The sequence below is a fragment of the Eptesicus fuscus genome, chromosome 13 (assembly GCF_027574615.1).
Source record: "Eptesicus fuscus isolate TK198812 chromosome 13, DD_ASM_mEF_20220401, whole genome shotgun sequence".
NCBI lineage: Eukaryota > Metazoa > Chordata > Mammalia > Chiroptera > Vespertilionidae > Eptesicus > Eptesicus fuscus.
In genome coordinates, this window is record NC_072485.1 from 32,840,201 (window position 1) to 32,855,786 (window position 15,586).

The window sequence follows — 15,586 nt, forward strand, 5'->3', positions numbered from 1 at the left end:
CTGGCATTTAAAAAATCTTTTTACTACCTAATTGCAGTCACTTGAGAGATCTCCCTTACAGTGTACAGGGATTAATTTCAGTGCCCCCATCCTCTCTTCAAACCCACTATGAACATAAAAGGGCAACAGCTGAGGGTCCTATAGTTAGTAGGACTAAAGCCAGAGGTGCAATAAATGACATTTGAGTGAAAATGCGGTAATAAAAGTCTGTATGAAAATTGAGCTTGCTTACACAGAAGAAGGGTGTGTTTGCGTTGGCTTTTACTTCTCTAAATACTCCTTCCATCTCTGTTATGATTCACTTCAGAGGTTAGTGTTGGGATATTTTTGCAAATACTATTGTGTTATGTAGGCTGGGGCAAAAGTAGGTTTACTGTTGTGAGTATGGAAAACACAGTTTATTCTTGTAATATTATTATTGTTTTATTTTCTATAAAAACAACTGTAAACCTGCTTTTGCCCTACCCGGTATATATTATAGTCAGTGGTGTGGTAGAAAGAGGATGCACCTTCGAGTCAAAACACACCTGGATTAGTATCCCAGCTCCTCTACCTACAATTTTTTTCCCTAGGGCACATTATTAGCTTCATTAAGACTAGTCTTACAGATCTTTGATCTTATAATTATGTCCCCTCTGTTTGCCATCATTAAATTTACCCTCATCCCTGGGTAATTGTTGGTAGCAAAGAAGCATGCTCTACTATTTCTTATCTGAAAGCAAAATAACAAATCCCAAACCTTTTCTAATTTTGTTTATTATTTATCTTAAACTCTGTTGACATTGTATTTTTCTCTAGCTATCTTCTAGGTTGTTTTTTTTCTTTTCTTTTCTCATTAAAACTTAAAAGTTGTCCATAGTTTTTTTGCTTTGACTTCTTCCTCTCACTCTAATCTCTTCCTATCATTCCACCAGGATTATTCTTATCTGTGTCTGCTAATGACCTTAATGTTGCCAAATCTGAGGCCACTGCTTTCACTGACATACCCCATGTCAGTCTCTTAGCCTCTTCTCATTGACCAAGCACCCAGCCCCATTACTTTTGGTTCCTGGAACATACCATGTTCATTCTCACTTTAGGGCCTTTGCACCAGCTGTTACTTCAGTCTGAAATGTTCTTCTTTCATCTTCATGTGCTTGGCTCTTTCTTATTCAAATATCAACTTAAATATAGCCATCTCAGAGAGGCCTTCTCTGACAACCTGGTCTACAATAGCTACCTAGTCAGCCTCTGTCCCTTCCTCCTATTTTAATTCTCTAGTAGCACTTGTCACTATCTGATACTTTTCTTGTTCATTTATGTGTATGATCATTTCCCCATTCATTCATTGCTCTGTTTTCTGCCCACCTGGGATATATGTTCTATGATGGGGGGACTTGGCTTGTTCTTCACTGTAGTTTCTAGACCAGTGACTGACTGGCTCACAGTAGATGTTCAGTACAGATGGATGGAATGAGTGAATATGTTTTTCTTATCTGTAAAATGGAAAGGCCAATACTCATGTCTCAGAGTTGTTGAGGACTTGCATGATCTAATTTGATAATACATATAAAGTGAATAGTTCTGTGTTGAGCACACTGTGTTTAATAAATGGAAACTATTATTTTCTAAGTATCTGGCTCATCATAGACATTGTACAAAGATTAGTTAGTTGTCTTTCTTACAGTCTGCACCCCCTGAAGTATTTTTTATTTAAATGACCCCTACTCTGGACAAAGTGAAGCTATGACTCTATGTTTTTTGAAGAAAAGGTTTAAAAAGCATCATTCAATGAATAGTCAACATAAGCTAGTTTAGAACCATTATTAATGTACCTTCTGTACCCTACCTTCCCATACACACAGAGACACTGCATTATAACAAGGGTTGGCTTTCTCTTGGGAAATTATAATTTTCTTCTTCTCTTTGATTATATGATCTTTGCCAATTAATTCTCCATAGGATCAAAGTGTTTTGGGGTTTGATTTCCTCTCTTGTTGTTTAGGTTCTCTGAAAAGTATTTCCAGCTTTTTGTGTGTCCTGATCACTTTTTCTTTTGCATTTATTGAATAAATATTTATTTAGGGACAACTGAGTGCCCGGCAATGGGGACACAGATAAGAATTCATAGGAGCCTCTGTCCTTAAGGTCAAGTGGGGAAAGCAGGATACATAAACCAGTGAGGATAATGAAGTGTTCATGGAGAGAGTCTCTGTAGAACATAGTGGAGGCACAAAGGCGAGGGTGACTAATGCACATGGAGGGGGAAGGAGGGTTTCAGAGATGTGTGGTTGCTCTCCAGCCAACAGGGAGAGAATGGGCGTGTGAGTAAAGGTGTGGAGGATGAACCTGCCTCAGGCTCCGCACTCTGGGAGCCTGGTGTGGCTGTGTGGTCACAGCACAGCGGTGGTGGCAACTCAAAGGTCATGAGAAACAAAGCCAGAGAGATGAGCAGGGGCTGAGTCGTGGATGGCTTTGTGTGCCCTGCTAGGGACTGTGAACTTTCTCCAACAGTAGCAATGACAGGAGCAGCACCTAACATTTATTTTTTTTAATATGTTTTTATTCATTTCAGAGAGAGGAAGGGAGATGGAGAGAAAGATAGAAACATCAATGATGAGAGAGAATCATCGATTGGCTGCCTCCTGCATGCCCCCTACTGGGGATTGAGCCCACAACCTCAGGCATGTACCCTGATCGGAATCAAACTGTGACCTCCTGGATTATGGGCCGATGCTCAACCACTGTGCCACAACGGCTGGGCAACACCTAATATTTCTTGAGTGCTTCCTCTGTGCCAGGTTCACTTCTTCATGCTGAGTTGTATTAATTCCTTTAATCGCACAACCACCTTTGGAACAGGTACTGTTATTACCCCTGTTTACAAATAAAGAAACTTAGGCACCAGCATGATAGGGAACTTGCCCAAAGCCCCCAAAGGCAGAGGCAGGACACAGACTGAAGCAGCTTGGCTCCAGAGCTCACTCTCATCACCAGGGCACTGGACTTCCTTTCAAATGGTTTTGTATAGGCACCAGGGAGCAGCGGAGCAGATCTAAGTGTGGAGATGACACGGTCAGATTCACTCTTTGGAAAGGTTGCTGTGGAGTCCCATTGCCTCTTGCACAGGAGTTGGTTTCTAAAAGCATCCACGGCCACTAGGCCTGTGTGGCTCAGTGGTTGAGTGGTGACCTATGGACCAAGAAGTCACGGTTCGATTCTCAGACAGGGTATCTACCCTGTTTGTGGGCTCAATCACCGATGAGGCAGGAGGCAGCCGATCAATGATTCTCTGTCATCATTGATGTTTCTATCTCTCTCTCCCTCTACCTTCCTCTCTGAAATCAATAAGATATATTTAAAAAAATAAAATAAAAGCATCTAAGGCCAAAAGTGCAGTTACATTTCTCCTGGAAGTGAGGAGTGCCTGAGTGAGTTTTGCTATGTTAGCGGTGGCATTTCATGTCTCAGTCAGCTCAACACAGCAGCTCTTCCCCAGCCCTGGAACAGAGGGCAGTCTCTGGTAGACATGCATGTAAGAGATGAATAGTCGGCTTGTCTGGATGGGCCCTGGTGTTTGGAAAGCACAAAAGCGTGTCACACTCCTGTGGAAACTGAGCCCCTCAGTGGTGATGGCAGACTCAGCTGCTCCTCTCACTTTCTTCAGGGCCCACACTCTTTATGGGCTGCAGAGCCCAGGGGCTGCTTAGGTTGTGATTCCCCCTGTCCCTGTTTCTCTCCCAGGAGGAGTGGCACGGATGTAAGCTAGGCCTGTGCGTGATGACAGCAGAGTGGAGGAAGGTCTGCATATGAGTGGGGAAGTGAGAAGAAGGCAGAGAGAGCAGGCAGCACAGGGCAGCTGCAGCCCAGGTGTGAGAGGCTGGCCCCCATGAAGGTCAGGGCAAGTGCACAGGAGAGTCTGGATGTGAGAGATGTAAAGAGGTAAAATATTCTGGACCCAGTGACCGATTGGATTTGTTCCCTTCAAGCTTTTTCTGATCTGAAAACATAGTTCATCATTGCATCTTTCTGTTTTCAGTCTTGTAAAATCCCTTCTAATTTCCAACTACATGAGCTTTAGTAACACACGCTCCTGGTTTATGGCTACTGAAATAGGCTTAAGGGTTTTCTGCAAGCATTAGGAACTTGGACCAATCTGTCTATTCTGTCACAATGGTGAAATATTTCTGCTTTGTTGTTGTTGTTACAGACATTATATTAGGCCGGATCTCTCGATAGCACTTGAAAAAAACCGCCACGATGTTTTTATCTTACAGATCTTATGCTAATTTCATGGATTCTTCCAAAAAGATCAAAATGATTTTGTAACTACTTTTAAGAAAACTTGAACATGATTACAATGATAAAAACCAAACAAACCCACCCAGTGTACAGGAGAAAGAGACAGGGAGAAGCATATCAAAATGCTGACAGGGATTGTGTTCCTTTTGGTAATGTATTTTCCCCTGTGCTATGTTTTCTACATTAAAAGAAATATGTCGGTGGTATATGCAAAATGTTAAAAACGTACTTAAAAATGAAAAAAACTTAAAAAATAAGCTCCTTGTAATCCCATAATCCTAACACAACACACGTTCTTACTTTTGAAGTGCCCTTGTTCATATGCAGGCTTATTTTTCATAGCCGCAGTCCTGATAAGTGCAGCTTTGTGTATTCTTTTTATTTTATAGCCCATTGTCAACATTATTTCATATTTCTGCATAGTTTTCATAATTGGCATTTCTGACGGCTGCCCTGCATTCCAGGGTGTTGATGTTCCACGCTGAACTATCCCTTGTTGGACATTTGGATTGTTTCCAGTTCTCTTAGATAAGACGTAGTGAGCATTTTTGTTCACTTAGCATTTTGAGTTGGTTCAGTTCTTTCCCTAAAGTGATTTCCCAGCAGTGAGCTCAGTGCACGACAGCTTTGAACTCTGTGATGGCTTTGGCTTGTACCAAGAAAGATCATGATTTCTGGAAGGGCCAGTTGAAAGTGGATGGTCACTGGTATTTCAACAAAGTGTATTATTTCTAAATTTCATGTTTACTGAAGAAAATTTAGGAAAGATATAAACCTATAAAGAAGGAAATAAGCTATAATCCCACCACCCAGAGGTAAGCATTTAAAAAATGTATTTCCTACCCGGCTGGTGTGAATCAGTGGTTGAGGTCCCCAGTTCGATTCCCGGTCAGGGCACATGCCCAAGTTGCAGGCTCGATCCCCTGCAACTCCAGGAGGGGGTGTGCAGGAGGCAGCCGTTTGATGTTTCTCTCTCATTGATGTTTCCATCTCTCTCCTTTCCTCCCTCTCTCTCTCTCTCTCTCTTAAAAAAAAAAGAAAGAAAAGAAAATCAATAAAAAATGTATTTCCTTTCAAGTATATATTTCATCATGTTACATCATGTGGCTCTATGAAAGTATAACCTCTTCTCTGTTGTTGGATGGCGGTTTACTCCTTCCTCCATTTGCAGGGCTTATTTTAAGTCATACTGGAATGAACTTTCTTGTGAAGAAATCTTTGTGCACATCTTGGAATCATTCTGTAGGAAAAGTCCCCCAAGCAGAATTGCTAGGTCAAAGAGTGTGCACATTATTAAGGCGTTTGATGAAAATCGAAAACTTGCTATTGAGGAAAGTTGTGCCATGTTATACTTCACCTGGCTAGAAGTGTACAGGAGACAGGCTGGGTGACAGCTGACCAGGGCCTGAGCCAGGTGGGTGTGGTTAGAGACAAGCTGAAGCAGAGGGGGAATTCAAGCAGCATTTCTGAAAGAAAATCTGTGGACTATGGTGACAGATGGCTTCTGGCATGCTGTGTGTGTATGTGTGTGTATTGGGGGACCATGTTGAGAAAGAATATCTACCTTGTCTTCCACATCGGAATTCGCCAAGATGCAGATACGATAATTAGCAAAGCACTTGCAAACCTGAGGTGTTGTTTAGACATAAAAGCTTATGGATAGTAACAGTAACTAAGAAACCCCTCCCAGCAGGGCTGTCTCAAGGATGAAATGGGCTGGTGTGTGTAGAGCTCCTAGGCTGTAGACAGATAGTTTTCTCCGAGAAGCTTCACAGACTCGAGCGCATTCCTGTAGCTTATCCTCATCTATGTGAGTCCCAGGGCACGTGGACACCTTCTTCCCTTTCACTTTGTCCTGCTTCCAGTGAGAGGGAATCTGCGTAAACAGCTGACAAGAGTTCCGCTGGAGAGAGAGTCTCCCGCCAGAGGAGACACCTCTGTCCTTGGTGGGCCTTGGGTCCCAGCGCGGGCTGCAGCCCTGACCTCTGGCCACTTGGCCAGGCTGCATTGTGTGTGCAGCCTCAGGGAGGAGACTGAAGATGCTGATAAGGAGGCCCTTCCGGTCCAGCCAGACAGGCGCAGGAAGGCTTCTGCAGAGGAGAGATTAGACACAGTCCCTGATTTAGAGAGCAATAAGAAGGGCCAGGGAACAACCTCCCCCGCCTCCCCCGCATCTCCGCAACCCAGCTCTTTATGGGTGGTATTGTTTATTGTTGGAGGAGGACAACAGAGGGAGCCTTGCCTGCTTGTGCAGAGGACGGAAACAGCAAGTTGGGTCTGGAAGGGCCTTTTTTTAGATCAGTTCAATAAACATGATTTGCAGATAGAATCTCTCCATCTTGGAAAGGAATTAGTGAGTAGGAAGGGTAATTTTCTTTTCCCCCAGGAAACAAGGTGCTAGTATTTCCAGGAGCACCCGGGACTCTTTGTCACGCACCTGCGCCCAGGTGCTTCGTATCCAAACCAATGAGTTCTGCCTGGGGAGTTAACGCAGGGGGAATCCAGTGCAGCCGGCCCTCCCTTCTCCTTTCACCTCTCTGTAGGAGACCCAGCCTATGCTCCGGGCAGTGACACCTGCTCCCTCTGGAAGGTGACAGAGCATTGTTACTTTAACAACCTGATTCAGACATCTGCTTTGGTTAATGCTGATGAAGTGCTGTTTCAAAGCTTAATTTTCAATTTCCTTATGTGTCTGATATCCCAAATGTATTGTGTATTTCTAGGAAATAGGAAAATACAAAAGGCAATACAGACAAGGACTATAAATAGTAAGCTATTTTATTGTTTTGCTTTTTAAAAATAATACTGTGAAGGTCTCAGGCCTACTCTGTTTTTAGTTTTTATTTTATATGTCTTTAAAAATATTCCCAAGGGCTGTTTTTGAGCTCCCTCTCATCGATGGCTCCATGCCAGCCTCCCTGGAGGTTATGCCCTTGGCCTTGCTCAGTAGGGAGTTATCTTTGCAGACCTTATTCATCCTACCTAGCAGCAGCTCTGATTTGGTGTCAAAGGACCATGAATGCTCTTCTGGCTGTTGCTCGAATGCTGCATGGCTGGAGGCAACTCACTCTTTGGAGTGCTTCTTCAGGAAGATTCTGTGTCAGAGTACAGTGAGAGTAATTTCAGAGCGGGAATGCATGATACACATGTGCCAGAGTTTTACTTTTATCAGTGACACAGATACACTATTGTTCTACCCTTCAGTTTTGGCTGTCATACACCGGATACTTGGTCTTGAGGGAAATCGGTCTGAAAGAATGAATCTACAGTGTAGGGACTTGCTGTGCTGAGATATGTTTGTTTATTTATTTTTTAAATCCTCACCCAAGGATATTTTCCCATTAATTTTTAGGGAGAGTGAAAGAGAGAGGGAAAGATAGAGGGAAACATCGATGTGAGAGGAACACATCAAAAGGTTGTCTCCTGCACGAGCCCTAACCACTTAATGCATATTTCAGATGTCCTTTGCCGGGGAGGAGCCTGCAACCAAGGTATGTGCCCTTGCCCAGAATCAAACCCGAGACCCTTTGGTCCACAGGCTGATGCCCTATCCACTGAGCCAAACCGGCTAGGGCCTGAGATATGGTTTAATAGAGAAGCAGTGGTACCCAGAGTCTAGGTGGGATAGTCCTTCTGTGTCATGTGAAAGGGTGCAGCAAAGAAGACAAAGAAAAGAACAGAGAAACAGAGCACCCCAAACAGATTTTTTTTTTAAGAAAAAGGGCCTCTCTCACTGTATTAAGCACTACTGTAGACTGAATAGAAGGGCAGGGTATAATTTGTTAGGATTTGGAGGTTATCTTTTTTCCTAGAAAGAACTAGATACCTCAGCCTCCCCAGAGGCAAACACTTGCTGGTTTTCTTTTGTATCCTTCCCGAGAGCCTTCATGCTTCCACAGATAAATTATGATATGCCCCCTGTTCATACTATACACACCACTTTCCACCTTCCTTCTTTCATTTAATGCACATTGCAGATGTCCATAGCAGGCTGCATGGTATGTTGATGTACAACTATTTTCCTGCTGCTGGACTTTTAGATTGTTTCATATTTGCTGTTGCAAACACTGTTGTAATGAATATTCTACTCCAAGTGTCTTTGTACACATGCATCAGTATAAGTGTAGCATAGATTCCTAGAAGTGGAATTGCTGGTCAGAGGGTTTGTAATAGCCTTTCTGTTTTAAATCAGTATTGCCCTCCATAGAGGTGGCATTGACTTACCTCGCACCAGCAGTGTACCAGTGCCCCATGGTTCCATAGTCTCGCCAATACAGAATGAACTTTGCCAATCAGCAATGAACAATGGTTTCTGTTTAAACATTCATTATAATTTTCATTATGAATTATAATTTATATTTAAAATTAAAACTTATAATTTACAATTATGAATGATAAATTTTATAGAGTTTGATTTACTCTAAAGAGTGAAGCTGATCATTAAAAAATATGTAAGTGCCTGTCTGATAAACTATCTGCTCACGATCTTTACCCATTTTTTCTCTTGTGTTATTCCATTTTTCTTATTGATTTGTAGGAGGAACTCTTCATGCATTTAAGGAAGTTAGCCTTTAGTTGTATTTCAGTCAGTTCATTTTTGTTGTTTTGCCATATAGAATTTTTAAAAGATTTAATTAGTCACTGGTCAATCTATTTTATGGCAGGGGTGGGGCACGTTCAGTCCATGGGTCGCGTAAGTCCTGCGAAATCATTTGGTCTTTGGTCTGGCTCTGCCAAGGCATTAGGGGTGAGTTAATTAAATGTTGACCAAATATAGCAGGCTAATTTTTAAGTTGATAATTTTGTGTGGCCTGTGAATGATGTTATAAATATCCAAATGGACCCTTGGCAGAAAAAAGGTTCCCCACCCATGTCTTATGGCCTTGATTTTGAGTAAGTTTTAGAAGGTCATCCCCACTTTAAGATTTTGCATATATCATGCTTTTTTCTAGTAGTTTCATGCTTTTATTTTAAAAAATCCAAATCTTTAATTTATCTAGAATTTATTTTAGCATAAAGAGTGAGATAGAATTCCAATTTAACATTTACCCATAAAGATGTGGGTTTTGATTTGTGTACTTTTACTCACTAGTTTTCTAATTTTGACCAAATTAATTAACCTCTGTGAAGCTCAATTTCCTTATCTGTATAATAGGAATAAGAATAATTACCTGATGGAGTTGTTGAAAAGGTTAAGTAAGATTATATATGGAAAACATTCTAGTTCCTGGCCCATATTAAGTGTTCAAATCATGGTCCACATTCTCAGGAACCTGGGACTACATAATGTGTTCCAACAAGGGGAGAAGTTCCAGGTGGTTAGGAGACAGAGGATACCTTGCAACTCACTAGGGTGTGATTTAGGGTGAGTCACTTTGTCACCTACACCCTCAGTTTCCTCACCTGCATATTGAATGATCAGAGCCAGTCCATGAGATATTGGCAGATCCCCTGTAAGGGACCATATAAAAAAGCTGAAGAATATGGCCCAGTAAATGAGGAGCAGGGATGGCACAGGGGGGTGTTTGACACCCCTAGCCAAGGAGCATAATTACCTTGCAATAACATGAAATTAACAGCCGGTGTTAAGCAAGTGAGCTTGCAGCAGTTGATTATAATAATGTTTAGTAATTGCCTTCTGGTAATTAAGCAATAATGAGCTTCCTGAGACAGAACCTTGTTAGAGCAAAAGATGGATCAAATGCTTTCAATCCAGTGTATGCATCTTGAGCACAGCGGTGGGATATAAAGACACGAGTGTCTGGTTGAAGCATGCTTCTTGTCCTTAAGGACAGTTGGGGCAATAGACATGTAGAGCACTCCCTTCTCCACCAGGCAGATGCACGCGCCTAGATGTACTTGGAGGAAGGCCCACAGTGGCTGGGGTTGTCCAGGAGGGAGAGACTTCGCCTTCAGAGCCCCACATGCCAGACCCAGCCCAGTCCCCAAGAGTGGCCCAGCATTTAAAGAGCCCCCCAGCTCAGAAATGCCTTCTTCAGTGTCACGTGTTGCCCCTTTTTATTCTCTCTGGTTGGTTGTTTGGGTTCATCAGGCGTATTCTGTTTCTTATGCTCTGCCCATCTCCCTCCGCAGCTTCTGGGTGGGCTTGGTGTTGTGTTCAGGGCCTCTGTTTTTACTGGACTTGCTGACTCAAATTCTCCCTGGGTGCGGTTGCCGGATAAAATACAGGATGCCCAGTTAAATTGGAATTTCAGGCAAACAACCAATAATTTTTTAGTGTAAGTATGTTCCACACAGTATTTGGGTCACACTACTATACTAAAAAATTATTCATATGTCCATGTCATATTTGGAATAAACATATTGAAATTAATTTGTTGCTATCTGAAATTCAAATTTAACTGGTGTTTTTTCTCTCCTTCTTTTCCTTCCTTCCTCCTTCCTTTTTTCCTTGCTCCCTTCCTTCCTTCATCTAGCAACCCTACCTGTATGGCTCCGATTTCAAATGCTATAAAATAGCATTGACTACACTAATGTTTAATGGAGCCCTAGTAGCAAAGGATGTTAAAAAGTGTTATATGAGAAAAGAATTCTGAGCTACAACCATGCTTGGTAAACCCTGGGTTAAACAAGGTTAGCCAGTTTTCTTAATTATGGGATTTTTAGCACATTTTAAATCTCCAACATTGGGTTGTAGTATGTAGTATTTCTCAAAGGTATGTCACTATCCTTCTCCTCTCCATTTCTGAGTATTTAAGGTTATAGGAGCAAATGCTGAATGGATGCTGAATTCATGTAGACCATGAATTCTTATGTTGGGTTTTGGGAAAATACTTCTCTATAGAAAAAAACAACAACTTTGTATAATGTTATGATTCTGTTTTTGTTTTTTTTTTTAAATATATTTTTATTGATTTCAGAGAGGAAGGGAGATGGAAAGATAGAAACATCAGTGATGAGAGAGAATCATTGATTGGCTGCCTCCTGTACACCCCCTACTGGGGATCGAGCCTGCAACCTGGGCACATGCCCCTGACTGGAATCGAACCTGAGACCCTTCAGTCCGTAGGCCAATGCTCTACCCACTGAGCCAAATCGGCTAGGGCTGATTCCGTTTTTATTTTAAAGCCATACATTTATAAAATGTACACATAGATGTGAGTATATAGAAATAAAAAAACTAGAAGGATGTATATACCACAACGTTAACTGTCCTTATCCCCAGGAAGAGGTGTGGAGAGGGAAAGATTATAGGTGATTTTTCTTTCCTTTTTGTTTGGCTGTATGTCCTGTAATCTGTATATATGACTTGACAGAAAGGTTAAAAAATGTGATTATTTCATTTTAAAAAGGATCACTATTATTTTATTTGCCTCCCAAGCAACTCAGTGATCTAGGCTCTAATAGTATCCCCATTTTATGGAGGAGGAAACTTAACACAGCTCTGTAGCAGACTCGGGTCTCCTGATTTCATTGTCATGCTGCCTGTGTGGTATGAGAGAATGGGCTGTCCAGGGACGGGGAGTGGCACCTGTCCACCCAACCCTCACCTCCCACTCCCCCCTTCCCCGTTTTCAGGGTCTCAGCTGAGACTGTGAGAGGGGAGAGGACCTGAGTGAGACGATGGTTTTTGAGTGAGGACATGTCCTCAAATTATCTTTTTCTTGGGCGGGGGCTGTGGATCAGAAGGCAGGACAAGGATTTTGCTTTTTATTCACCAGAAGCCTTGACTTTATCTGTTATACTAGACCAGAAGGGCAAGGAGGAAGTGTTCTGATGCACAACGGTGGAAACAGTTTTTTGTTTTGTTTTGTTTTGTTTTGTTTTTTAAAAGGTCACTTTGATAAATGATTTATGCTGCCAAAATCACATTGCTCAGAATTTTTTTCTTGTCTTTTTTTAAAATCTTTATTGTTGAAAGTATTACATAGGTTCACTTTTTCCCCCCATTAACCGCTCCCATCCCCCCCCCCCAATTTTTTTCTTTTTAAGCTTTGCAAAGTACACAGTTCCTGTATCTTTTTTAAACTCATTTTTTTTCTTTCCTTTGTCTAATTGTCCTGTTTTGAACCTTAGGCATATCTCCATTTATTTAGAGCTATTGTGGCGATCATGTCATTTGGGGTTTTGCTTGTTTATCTGGGTCATGATCCTGTCTCTATGCCCTGTGCCTGGTACTTGGTTACATGGATGAATGATGGTGGAATTGTGGGCATGTTATGCAGGGAAAAGTCTGGGTCCAGCTCCTAAAAGAAACTTCAGAGGTCACAGTGAGGAGCAGTGCTTGTATGATCTGGAATCAGTGTGGGAACCTATCAATGTGGGGTGCTGCTTCCAGAGCGGGGAGATTCTAGAGCACTGTAGTTCAAAGGGGCTGGGCTTCCATTCACCTGAGCCTCCGCCCTCATGACAGATAGAGCAGTGCTATTAACCACGAGGCAAGGGGCAGCGGCATCTACTTCAGAAAGAGTTGGGCTTTGGAGTTTGATGGGTCTAGGTTTGAATCTTGGTCCTAAGACTAACTAGCTGTAAATGTTTAGCATAACCTCTCTGTGCCTCAGTTTCATCTTCTGAAAGCCAGGGATGATAATAGTCCCTACCTTATAGGGTTGTTGTGAGGCTTAAATGAGTGAATACCTGTAGAATAGAACCTGGCACATCATAAACATTGAGTGTCAGCTATCATCATCATCATCATCATCATCATCAATAATAGAATATACAGTTTCTAGAGTAGCGCCTGGCCAGTGGCATGTCTTGGCAGGTGCTTGCTTCCCAGACAAGGTGTGACTTTGCTGCCTGTTTAGGGATGGGTGTAACTGACTGCTTCTGAATGGGTTTCCCTTCCTGGGAAGCTGCCTCATCACCTGGTGATCGGTGATGCCTGAGCTGTTACATTATTCACCAAGCAGAAGGGCTTCCTCAGAGTGCAGTTTCCAGAGAATTATGTGAGCTTTTCACTCAGCATTGCGTTTTCTATTAGAAAGAAAACAGTAACCACAGCAGGTAACCTGGAGTTTATAGTCCAGCCTTAGCCTGCATTTTTTAAAGATTCCAAACACTTTCCTCCCAGATGTTTATTTTTAAAAAAATTCAATAGAGCATTAAAGTAATTTCTTATATAAAGGAGAAGAGCCTTAATTTTTATTCTGTGGCTCACTCCAGGTGGTAACTACATGAGACTTGATGATGACCGTGGACTTGGACCAGGTAACTCTTGGCCTTCCTTTCCTGAAGGTGCGTGATTTGGGCACTGTTAACCTTCTCTTAGGAGCCCTGTTCCTCAGGTTGTTATATTTGAACTAGAGGCCCGGTGCACAAAATTCGTGCATGGGGGGGGGGGTCCCCTTAGCCCAGCCTGCACCCTCTCCAATCTGGGACCCCTCAAGGGATGTCCAACTGTCCCTGATTCCGGGGATCAGGCCTAAACCAGCAGTCGGACATCCCTCTCACAATCCAGGACCGCTGGCTCTTAATTTCTCACCTGCCTGCCTGTTTGATTGGCCCTAACTGCCCCCCCCCCCCCCACTGCCAGCCTGATCATCCCTAACCACCTTTGCCTGCCAGCCTGATCGCTCCTAACTGTCCACCCCCACTGGCTTGGTTGCCCCTAACTGTCCTTCCTCCCCCCGCCAGCCTGGTTGCCCCTTACTGTCCCCCCTGCCAGCCTGGTTGCCCCACACAGCCTGCTGTTCAGTTGTTTGGTCATCCCTCACTAACCCTCCTACCGGCCTGGTTGCCCTATGCATTCTGCTGTTCAATCGTTTGGTCATCCCTCACTAACGCCCCTGCTGGCCTGGTTACCTCACACAGCCTGCTGGTCATTACTGTTACTGTGATGGTGTCCCAGACAATTTGCATATTCCTCTATTATTAGTACAGATGCTGTTCTCTGGATTCTCTGCTTGTTTCTTTGACCTCTGCCAAAGATGGAGAAGTAAACGTGTGGCAAACAGTCCAAGCTCAGAAAAAGAATGCAGCCCCATCCTGTGTTCCCTGTTTATAGGCTCATGAAAGCAGTGAGCTGTGGTCCATGGGTGGTCCACAGAGCCTCAAATCTTTCTGCTATGCTTGTGCTGTCTCTGTGTTTTCTTTTCTTTTCACTGTTAACAGCTTGAGTTTTAATGAATATACTCTGTTCCTGAGTTTTTATTCAGAGTTTGACCTTGATTCTTATTTAGATTACTACAGTGCAGTGGAAAAGAGTTTTGGATTTGAAGCCACAGAGAGAATGGAAATCACATGTTTCTTAAGTGCTTACCCTTCATCATTTAATGTGTCAGATCTTTCTTAAGCTCCTACTATGAGCCAGGTACTGTGAAAGGCACTACAGGGCAGTAGTTCAGGGAAATGAACCTAGGCTGTCTTAACAACTTAAGTGAGGTTTAACTTTTATTTACCTTCTCTTCTGCGTCAGTATCCACATTTGTCAAGATAGGCTGCTAATAGTGTCCACCAGATAGGATCGTTTGGAGGATGAAATGAATTAATAATATATAGTGAAATGATGATGATGGGGATGGGTTGGGATCAGGACTGAACAACTTCGTTACTCTCATCCTGCTCACGGTCCTGAGTGTGTGTGTGCGCGTGTGTGTGTGTGGCCGAGGTGCTGAGACACACGCACACACACACTCAGGACCATGAGCAGGCTGAGACATGATGTTGGAGACAGATATATGATTAAGTACAGTAAAGCATGATGAGTACTACTAAAGGAGAGGAGAAGAGTATTGTGGGAGCATATAGCAGGATGCCCAGTCCCCCTCATAGGTCAGAAAAGCACACTAGAGAGAGCAATGTTTTCATCTGAGATCTAAGGGAGGAATAAAAGTTACCTGGGCTGGGAGCAGTGAGGGGAGGTTGCTTTCTGTGTGGTGTTTAAGAAACTGAAGAAATCTAGTGAGCCGAGAGCATGGGCAGAGATGGTGCTGGCGATAATGAAGGCAGAAACCAGACCATGAAAAGTGTGTGAGTCAAAGTGAGGATTTGGGGTGACTAAGAGCCAGATACTGTCCTTGGGGCTTTTCATTAATTACTTCAAGCATAACAACTCTGTGGTATAGGTGTTATCAACCCCATTTTGCTGGTGGTGAAGTTAAGACTCTAAAACATTTTCACTATCCTTCAAGGCACAGACTTAAAAGGCAGTATAGTCAGGGTGTGAACCTAGGTTTTTCTGGCTGCAATGCTAGAGTTCTTTTGATGACTTCAGGCTGTCCTCTTAATTTCCTTTATCTTCCCTTTACTCACTCGTAAAGTAGGGAACATAAATAAATACCCGCCTCATAGACTTATGAAAACAAATGGAAATACACATAAGGTGCCAAGTACCTTGCCTGGC

The 15,586-nt window shown here is 42.8% G+C and overlaps 1 protein-coding gene across 6 annotated transcripts in view; it reads left to right on the top strand.

Moving 5' to 3' along the window:
• RAB30 (RAB30, member RAS oncogene family) overlaps positions 1–15,586 on the top strand; it is a 74,248-nt gene that overhangs the window by 44,232 nt on the left and 14,430 nt on the right. The window lies entirely within an intron of this gene.